The following is an 11,649-nucleotide window of genomic DNA, read 5'->3' on the forward strand; positions in this document are numbered from 1 at the left end:
TCTGGGACATGATTTCTAACAATACTCAAAATTTACCAGCACCACGTCCACTGCCAGGCTCCAATGTAGATATGCCGTATGGGTTTTTGGAAGACAGTGCTTTTGCACTGCACACGCACATTATGAAACCTTATCCTGGGAACCATGATAAGAACAGCCCTGAACGTATATTTAATAAAAAACTATATGCATTACGCATGATTGTGGATAATACATTTGGAATATCAGCTTCAAAGTTTAAGATATTTAAGAAGCCAATCGAGCTATGCCCTGACAAAGCTTCTGTTATTACGCTGACTTGTATATTGTATTATTTAATAAGTAGCAAAACTTCCTCACAAATATATTCTCCACAAGGCACTGTTGATGTTTACGATAATAATAATACTCTTATTCGACCTGGTTCATGGCGTGAAGAAATTGTAAGCATTAGCACTATTCAAAATGTGCCACTAATAGCACGCCAGGCAACTGCTAGCGCTAACCAAGTACAAAAAGAGTCCAAAAACTATTTTTTGAATATACGTTAGTTTAGCGTTTTTGATTTGCGAGCAGCGCCGGAATAACCAGGGGGCTAGCGGGGGCTGTAGCCCCGGGCCCCACAGGCTCCGGGGTACCCACATGCTATTGGAGAAATTTAAAAAAACAGACTAATGAACAGTAATAAAAACACTTAATGACATTTTCTAATGCTAGTTTTTACCTGAACAAATCATTTTCATTGGAAATGTATGTTGTATTACATATAAAATTTAATATTAAGAAAATAGCATACTAAATTAATTTAAACTTTTGCTTCCTCATAAAGGAAGTTTTGTGATGGTGCAAAAATTAATTTTCGTAAAAATCATCCTATATAACCTGTCAGCCTATTGAAAATATTTAACGATATATATACCAAATATTTACATTGCATATAGATTATTGTTAACAATACCTATAGCAAATTGTGAAACAGAAAGGTCATTTTCTGTCTTAACGCGAATAAAAAATATGTACAGATCAACGATGACTGATGAAAGATTGTCTGCTTTATCAAGACTCAGCATTGAACATAGACCTAGTAAACTATGGACTGGCCCTAGAAAGATAGGTCAATCGCGCTGATGTGTGCAAGGCAGATGAAGCTAGTTGAGGCAAATACCGGTAAAACAAATGATGGTATACGGGTATACCGGTACAAAATGCCGTAAACAAACTTTGAAGTAAATGTCGTGTATTGACATTATTGATGGATTTCTTGAATTTTTGTGCGATTTGTGTTCTGTGTGTTCTGCGATAAATTGCGTAAAGAGACGTTTTAAGTGAAGAAAAAATTAAATTTCATAGGTAGGAAAGAAGTTATGATGATACCAACATGTTTATACTTTTCGCATCTTTCTGAAAATAACGACCAAGTACAGTTGTGTCTGATGATACCTTATTAGATTATATTATTTCCCCCATCCTCAAAATAAAATGTCATTTTAACGTCAAAAATTAGCCGCTTTAAATGTGTTATTCTTCAAATTATTTTTTAACATCAAACCGAATATAAAGAAAAAGTTTTAACTGAAATGTACTTATAATGTGCTCCAACAAAAAATCTCTTCAAATAATATGTTGAACAAAGAAAGCATCGACATAGTTTCAATTTATACAGTTTTGCAAAGCAAGAAAATATGAAATATTTGAAACAACTACGTCAGAAGAGCTTGCAGTAATATTAACCGATCAAGTTTACGATATGAGGAAAACAAATGGAGAAATACATAAATAAGACATTATAAAAACTATTTAGAATATTATAACTAAAACAATTCAAATATTGTACTGTAATTAGGACAGTAATATAATAAACCCTTTTACATACGTACACTACTAGAAAAAAATGAAAATTTTTTGTCTTTTAGACCATATTATTTTTATAGTCTTTGAATACGGCCCAACAGAAAAAAGAGGTAAGGAATCGATAGCTGATTGGTTGAATTAAATGTAGCGCGCTGCAATCGAAATTCTGTGAACGAAGCTTAAGCCCTTACTAGCTCCATCTCTCTCGTACACGTCAGAGCGATTGCCGTTTATATAGGGAAAATGACAGTTGGGCGAGTCCAGTAGTTTATAAGGTCTATGGCATTGAACGAGATTTATTACGATCACTTGATTTTAATGACTTTATTTCAGAATTTGCTGAAGTAAAGTCATTGACCTAGTAAACTATGGACTGGCCCTAGAAAGAGAGGTCAGTCGCGCTGATGTGTGCAAGGCAGATAAAGCTAGTTGAGGCAAATACCGGTAAAACAAATGATGGTACACGAGTATACCGGTACAAAATGCCGTAAACAAACTTTGAAGTCCAGTCATGTATTGACATTATTGATTGATGTCTTGAATTTGTGTGTGAAAGATTCGTAAAAATTGATTCGTATTGACATTATTGATTGATGTCTTGAATTTGTGTATGAAAGATTCGTAAAAACTAAATATGGTGTTCTGCGATAAATAGCGTAAAGAGACGTTTAAGTGGAGAAAAAATTAAATTTCATAGGTTGGAAACATAAACCTTATAAAGTACTGGACTCGCCCAACTGTCATTTCGCCTATATAAACGGCAATCGCTCAGACGTGTGCGAGAGAGATGGAGCTAGTAAGGGCTTAAGCTTCGTTCACAGAATTTCGATTGCAGCGCACTACATTTAATTCAACCAATCAGCTACCTATACTCGATTCCTTACCCCTTTTTTCTGTTGGGCCGTATAAGACTTTATAAAAATAATATAGAAACCAAAAGACAAAAAAAAATTTCATTTTTTCCAGTAGTATAGGTATGTAAATGGGTTTATTATATTACTGGCCTAATTACAGTACAATATTTGAATTGTTGTAGCTATAATATTCCAAATAGTTTTCATAGTGCCTTATTTATGTATTTCTCCATTTATTTTCCTCAAATCGTAAACTCGATCGGTTAAAATTACTGCAAGCTCTTCTGATGTAGTTATTTCAAATATTTCATATTTTCTTGCTTTGCAGAACATATTATTTGAAGAGAATTTTTGCCAAGCACATTTCAGTTAAAACTTTTTCGTTATATTCGGTTTGATTTTAAAAAATAATTTGAAGAGTAACACATTTAAAGCGGCAAAATTTGGACATAAAAATAACATTTTATTTTGAGGATGGGGGAAATAATATATTCTAATAAGTTATCATCGGAGACAACTCTACTTGGTCATTATTTTCAGAAAGATGCGAAAAGTATAAACATGTTGGTACCATCATAACTTCTTTCCTCCCTATGAAATTTAATTTTTTCTCCACTTAAACGTCTCTTTACGCAACTTATCGCAAAACACGATTGCACCATATTTAGTTTTTACGAATCTTTCACATACACTAACTAAATCACACAAAAATTCAAGAAATCAATCAATAATGTCAATACATGACATTTACTTCAAAGTTTGTTTACGGCATTTTGTACCGGTATACCTATGTAGCATCATTTGTTTTACCGGTATTTGCTTCAACTAGCTTCATCTGCCTTGCACACATCAGCGCGATTGACCTCTCTTTCTAGGGCCAGTCCATAGTTTACTAGGTCTATGGTAGGAAAGAAGTTATGATGGTACCATAGACCACCTAGACTGGCTTATAGAGCGACTTTGGTGAAAACACTTTGGAGCCCAGCGCTCAGTCGTGTCCTAGCATTTGACGTGTACGCATCGCTGTGATTTCGATAATTAGAAGTTTTATCATGGGCAAGTGTATTGTAAAACATTGTATAAATAGAAGTGATCGAGTTGGTGAAGAGAGGCGAAAAGTTTCCTTCTTTAGGTAAGTAAAAAAAAAGGAATATGTAAAAGGTAAATATGTACGCCATTTTTCGGTTAACGTCACAAGTTTCCAGGGTTAGCTTTATAATTTTGTTCGCCCACATAGTGTAGTGATTAACGTAATATTGTTATTATAAAATAATGAATGAATTACTGTAAAATATTTTTAGTAATTATTTACTTTATGTGAGTTAAATTTTTATGAAATTTCCCGTCATTTCGAGATAGCTGAAAATTAATTAAATATTTTTTCCAATTAAAAAAATCGCAAACAAAACTAATTTCAGATTCAGTATTCGTACAGTCAATTAATTTTTATTAAAGATCGTGGTTGTTTGACGTATCCATCTCGAGATGTCGTAGTAATATGCTAAGAAACAGAAAAATTAATAAAATTTTTAAATAATGATGAAAGCAGAACACCTATGCTACAGAAAAAATAAAATTGTTTATCATGTACTAAAAAACTTTCTGAATGGGAACATATTTGCATGAACATCAGTTTGATAATTTGCCTAACAATTGTAATCATTTAATAGAACTTGTAAAGGCTGAATGTGAACAGTATATCAATGTACGAATAAATCATGAAGTCAAATTATTTAATTCGGTAAAATCTACGAAAAGACAAATATTAAATAAATTAATATTATTTAGAGGATAATAAATATTTTTAAATTATTTTGTAGTTTTATTTAATATGACACTAAAATATACTATTTTCTGAATTACAAACTTAAAATTGAATATTTGTCATAAGATGCAGTATAATATTTATTATGTAATAAAAATATTACTTAATCCGGATCTGCTTAATAATGCGCGCGATCAGATTGCCTTCCACACTCCACTTCCCCGGATTTTGCATTCACTGGTACCCGTGTATTGGAATTAGATACGGCCAGTTTAGGTGGTCTGTGGATGGTACCAACATGTTTATACTTTTCGCATCTTTCTGAAAATAATGACCAAGTAGAGTTGTCTCTGATGATAACTTATTAGATTATATTATTTCCCCCATTCTCAAAATAAAATGTGTCATTTTAATGTCAAAATTTTGCCACTTTAAATGTGTCTTCAAATTATATTTTAACATCAAGCCGAATATAAAAAAAAGTTTTAACTGAAATGTGCTTATAATGTGCTCCAGCAAAAATTCTCTTCAAAAATATGTTTGTAATGAACCAGTATTAATGTCAAGTTTTGTGTAAGGGTTTCGCTATTTATTTATTTAATTAACTTAATTGGCAAGAGCAATTATTATCCGCGAGTCGAGCTGAACCGTCCGTTTGCCCCACTCTGACGAGTGCCGCGCACATAATCCCAGCAAGACTCCTGATCAATTAAGAGGGGATTGAGGCAATAAAACCACCGTTCCTGGACGAAAATAGGCAGTTCAGATCCTGAACTCGAAAAGCTCCAGCTCCAGCCTGAGGACCACCCCGAGGACTTGAAACCTACCAGAGACCGCCATCCGAACCAAAGAGTTAGCCACCAGGAGCAGCGACCCGGAATAAGTAAGCAAATTGTATTTTCCTATTTTCACTTGTCCTGTATTGGCATAAGTCCTGCCGAGTAGCTAGGGCACATTAACTGAAACTGCTGGTTGACTGTGAATAACATCGCCAGTGGAAGGCGTTAGGTGCTGGCCATACCGTGACGGATAGACCCAGGAAGTTGGCTGTGAATAACACCGCTTTCAGGAGACATCTGTCGTATACAGTACGTGGTGCGGCAACTGCGTTGTCAGGCGGCGGGTTGACTATGAATAACATCTCCCTCGTTTTGACGAACGTAGTTGGGTACCCTGTCTGAAACTGCTGGTTGACTGTGAATAACATCGCTAACGGAAGACGTTAAGTGCCAGCCGTACCGACGGGTAGACCCAGGGAGTTGGCTGTGAATAACACCGCTTCCAGGAGAAATCTGTCACCGGCCGTGCGTCCGAACGTGCACTCGAATAGACTTTGCCTCATGTCAACCAAACTATTCCTGTTCCTGATTGCCGTTTGCTTATTTATGCCGTTTGTGTATTGCTTGCTTCGTTTTCGCCTTGGCTAGTATTAACTCCGCATAATTTCCGTTGCTTTGCTAGAAACCGCCGACAATATTTATTTGTAGAATTAGAGTAACCCGTAATTTATTTTTCTTTGTTTCAGAGCCATTTGGAATCGGCATATTTGTTGATTATTTACTACTCTGATTTGCTAACTTTCTTTTCCTTTCTAGCACCGACCGCAACTAAAACCGAATAACTATTTTGGCGTACCGTTTCTTAAAGTATTAGATTGTTTATTGTAAAAATGAACTAAACGCCTAATACTGCATTTGCCTACCGTACCGATTTTTGTGTCCTGACCACCGATATTTGACTATGTTTTAATTTGGTATTTATTTACAGCGCCGGAAAACCGAATAGGCATTTTTAATCCCGTAATAAATAATTGCTCTAACCAATTTTATTTTATTCACACCGTTTGTAAATTATTTCTCATTTCTGATTTTAGTTGTTTATAAAAATTGTAATTAGAATCTGTTTTACTTTTGATTGTTTCAATTGCCGTAGGCCTTATTAATATAAAATAAATCTAGTAAATATATTTCCAGTTGTCTTCATTCTTAACACCGATAAGATTGATAAATTCCGATCAGTAAAAAGTCGCACTATCTTTTGTGACCTACACTGATAAGTCCGTTTATTTTAAAAGGAAAATAACACTACACTCAGAGAACTACTTTGAGTAAAAGTAAGAGAAATATAACCGACCCCTGGATTTAAACTTTCTTCACTGCAGCTATCCCGAGTACCTACTCTAGACCGAGGGTAAGGTTCACGTGGAGTTTCCCCCACGTAAAAGGTAGGGAAACTGGCGCCCGAGACAAACCGAACAAAAAGATTTAATCCGGAGTACGTTCCTGTGACGTCACTCACCACCGCCGGCTGCCAACCACCGCTGCCGATAAAATAGTAGTCTAGGGTCGTCACAAAATTAGGCGTCCAAATAGGGACGTCAGTGACGTCAATAAAAATAGTAAAATTGAATTCGAAATTGTGAATTAAGATTCCGTTTAGAGTTGGTAGTCTACCAGGGGGCGGCCACAAGTAACGTCAGAACCGTCACCACCAAAATCAAAACCCAGTAAAGAACGTTACATGTTGAACGAAGAAAGAATCGACATAGTTTCAATTTATACAGTTTTGCAAAGCAAGAAAATATGAAATATTTGAAACAACTACGTCAGAAGAGCTTGCAGTAATTTTAACCGATCAAGTTTATGATATGAGGAAAATAAATCGAAAAATACATAAAGAAGGCATTATAAAAACTATTTGGAATATCATAGCTAAAACAATTCAAATATTGTACTGTAATTAGGATCGTAATATAATAAACCCTTTTACATACCTACACTATTGGGAAAAATGGAATTTTTTGTCTTTTAGTCTATATTATTTTTATAAAGTCTTTGAATACGGCCCAACAGAAAAAAAGGTAAGGAATCGAGTATGAATGTGAACGAAGCTTAAGCCCTTACTAGCTCCATCTCTCTCGCACACGTCTGAGCGATTGCCATTTATATAGGCAAAATGACTGTTGGGCGAGTCCAGTAGTTTATTTTGTCAATAAGTTACTGTAATGTGTTCTGTTCTCGTTGCCAAAATAAATATTTTAACATAAAACAATTTATTCTACCATGTTATTTAATAATAATACATTAAATATAAAACATTTTTTTTGGTTTTTGCTGTTTTTCTGCCCTTAAGAGGGCCCCTTCCCTTCAAGCCCCAGGCCCCACCGAGGCTTAATCCGGCGCAGTTTGCGAGTATAATATGTTAAATTAAAAAACATAAAAATAAATTAATACTTACACTTGATGTAGTGTTTATTGTTGTCCTCGGAGTGAGCCCATCACTCAGAAATGAATCCAGGGCATCGTAGGCAAACCATATTGGTTTGTATACTTCATGTTCTCCAGCCCCCGATCAGAAGGAATCTTTAACCATCTTTCTATATTTTCGATAACTTGCAAAAATAGATTCCTTCTTCTTTTTGAGTTCTGGAGCCAGATTATCCATTAACTCTCCAAGTCTATTCCACGCGTCGTGATTTAGACTCTTATATTTGTAATGTCGGTGTTTTGCATCCCACAAAATAGGCTCAGCTTGAAAATATTCTATGAATTTTAATTCTAACTCGTTATTCCATAATAAGGATTCATCTATAAAAGGATTAGAAAACCTGCTCATATACATGTTTGCCGAATTCCAGAAATTCATTGTGAAGCTATAAATTCAAAAAATCCAAATGTATATTCGTCGTTTAAAGTGACAGTTTAAAGGCTGTGGGTCCTATGAGGGAGCATGCGTCAGTAGATTTTTGCAAATGAGAAAAAGAGAGAACGTACCTGTGATTAGAGACCGACCGAATGTGATTTTTTTGGCTTAAGCCGAAGCCGAAGCCGAAGCCGAACTTCGGTTTATGAGTCACCTTCGGCCGAAGATATTTTTATTAACTTGAAAATTTTAATTAATAACGAAAATATGATAACATAAAAGAATGTCAAAAATAAATGCATAATGTTTTGGAAATATAATATACATATGTATATTATATATAGGGTGTTAATTAAGTATGTACAATAAATTCAACAGACGATTATTATTTAAATGATTTTAAGACAAAAAGTTCATATAAACATTGGTCCGCAGATACTTCGTTTTCAAGATACAGGGTGTTAATCTTTTATTAAAAAAATGCTATTTCGTAAATATCTTAAACACCCTTTATCCAATTTTGTTGTAATTTGGTAGTGTTATTTGTTAGTGTTAAGGGGCTAATATAACCCTAATTTGATTAGATTTGTTAAGTCCAGCGGCTTCCCGAGGACCTTCGGCTTCGGCGAGAAGTTCGGCTTAATTTTGGCCGAAGCCAATTCTTAGCCGAAGGTTTAAGTTTAAATAATGGCCGAAGTCGATTAATCGGTCGGTCTCTACCTGTGACATAGTAAATTCTCAAATGGAAGATGTGAGTGAGTGATGGTAGTAGATTAAGTTCATTTCATATTAATGTACAGTGTCTTTCAAATAAATTTGAAAATGTTTCTCTTTTCCTTGACAATAAATATAATATCCTATGTGTGTCTGAACATTGGCTAAATCACAAAATATTATATATATGTTAACATACCTGAATATAATTTGGGATCCTTTTATTGTAGTGTCAATATATTCATAGTGGCGCTTGTATCTTCTTGAGAAATAATATTTTATTTAAATCCCTGAATTTGGACGAGATAAATTTTGAATTTTGCGGTATAGAATTAATAAACAAGTAAAATTCTGATTTTTAGTTTTTATCGAACAAGCAAGGCCGTTTTTGAAATTTTTCTAGCAAAACTTAAATTACTTTTAAGCAAATATAGTAATATATAAGTATAATTAAAAGACAAACATATAATTATTATGGGTGACTTTAATATTGATTTTAAAAATAGCCCGGATAACTTAACCGAGTTATTGTGATTGATTTCAGCATTTGGATTGAGATTTTTAATTTCAAATTACACAAGAATTACGCCTACATCCAAGTGTATTGATAATATTATTACCAATTTAAATAATAAAGGTACTGTAGTTGGAGTATGTGACCCTTGTCTTTCTGACCACTAAGGTCAGTTTCTAATTTTTAGTAACAAATTGGAAACAACTCCTAATTATACAATGAAAGAAAGGATAACACTGAGGCTGATTTGTGAGATTTTAGAATAGAATCTTTGAGCATTCCTCGAAACAGGTAAACTTTTTGGCTAATTATTTGATTCATACTTAGAATACTTATAATTAGATTTTCTTTTATGTAAAGTGAAAAAGAATTTCTGCAAGCCACCAGTAACTTGGATTAATGATCTTTAAGGAGTATGAGAAATACTCTTATGTCTGTTAAACTTGTTTGTAACGTTACCAAAAATCTAACTGTTAATTTATAAAAATTTTCGTAGAAATTATAAAATGCTAAAAAAAACTAGTTTCCGTCGGACACTATAAATATCATATAAAAAAATGTCTCAAGTAAAAGTTGTTTGTTTGTGCTGCGCTGAATAAATTTAGATAAAATATAGGTTTACATTAATAGAAAATTAAACTGACCTATAACATTGAAAATCAAATAGAAACCAGAACAACAACTTCATTTCCCTTTTTTACAAAAAAAATTTGGTATGAAACATTTTTTTCTAAAATAATCCATTACCTAAATATTCAGGTTCAAGTTAAATGACTCACTTTTATGAAAGGTTTATAGAACCCGTAGAAAATGTTTTAGAAAAAAATGTAATTTTTGTTTTTATTCTGAATGGATCAGTCCCCGAAAATTTGTTGCAACGTGACTGTTACACCTACATATCCTGCATTAGTTTTTTTATACTTCATAGATACAAAATCATAAAATTTAAATTCTAATGTTGCAAATAACTAATTTCGTTGTTTTACATTTGTAATTTTTCATATTTTTTAATTAAAACGATTAACCGTATAGCATAATAAATATTATAAAATAATGTTAATTATTGCACGAGGTGTTAAATACTATTATTAATTAATTACAATATAACTTATTAAATATATTACTATTGAAAGTGGATTTCATTTTACTTGACCCCTTACCACATCCCGTTACTGTAACAAAATTATAATTATAATAAAACATATATGTATATTTAACATTATCTAAAATTGATTTAATGTCTCATAAACCCATTTCCACCTTCTGCCCTCATTTATTCAAATATGGGTATAGTCCAGACGGTATCTGTTTCAAAAAGTCCATATTTGGATGAATCGTATATCCACGGAGATTTTTGGCTTTTTGGCTTTCAAATGAAATGAATGAAAATGAATGAAAAAATGAAATTTTTTCTATGCGCATAAAAAACGTGGGCTTAACTTTTGGCGGCACAATGTTAATTTAATTATGTATCTTTTCAAGAGTTGATTTTAGGCGAAAATGGAAGAGGAAAAATATGTTTGTAATTAAATTTTTTACAAAATATGACTAGTTACAAATCGAATGAATCATGATTATTATAGTGAAGATCGCCAAAAATGGGGTTAAAACACATTAATTCTTAGGGAATTTTTTCTTGGTCTTTAAATTGGGTATAGGACCTTCATGCTTGGCTCAAGAAAACTTCATGTTATGTAGAATCATCACACCAAATTCCACCAAATTCCATCAAAATTGGTTTGATAGATTTTGTATAATAATTTTGCAATCCAATTTTGAAAAAAAAATTGCAAATTTTCAAAATTTTGCACAGCAAAAACCAAGGCCCTTAGATACTTAAAAATTTAATCACATATAGAAGGGCTCTCAAGCTTTCAAACGCTTTTTGAAAAATTCGAATCCGTCAATTAGTAGAACTTGGGCTTGTTTATACTTTGGTCGAATTTTTGTACTTATAAACAATTAGAATAACTTTGTGAATATTCAACCAAATCAATTTTTTTAAAATAGGTTTTAAAAGTTTTTGGAAAGACGCTTCTTTAAAAAAAAATATCGATGGGTCAATTAATTACGTAGTTATAACCCATCAAAGTTAACAGTCATTTACACTAAATGTACTGGGATATCCGGGCTAATTTTTCGAAAAATACCTTTGGTATTCCGAGTACTTACCAGGTCTAAGATTACAATACTTTTCTTCATTGGCAACCTACTTTAAAACGTGTTTAAAGTTATTTATGCAAGCGAGATATTCAAGAAAATCGTACGGGTGGTGGTGGTCCCCACGTAGAGTGCGCGGCCGCTTCGGCCTGCTCGAAATTGAATCGGCG

The sequence above is a fragment of the Anoplophora glabripennis genome, unplaced genomic scaffold, assembly GCF_000390285.2.
Source record: "Anoplophora glabripennis isolate ALB-LARVAE unplaced genomic scaffold, Agla_2.0 scaffold707, whole genome shotgun sequence".
Lineage (NCBI taxonomy): Eukaryota > Metazoa > Arthropoda > Insecta > Coleoptera > Cerambycidae > Anoplophora > Anoplophora glabripennis.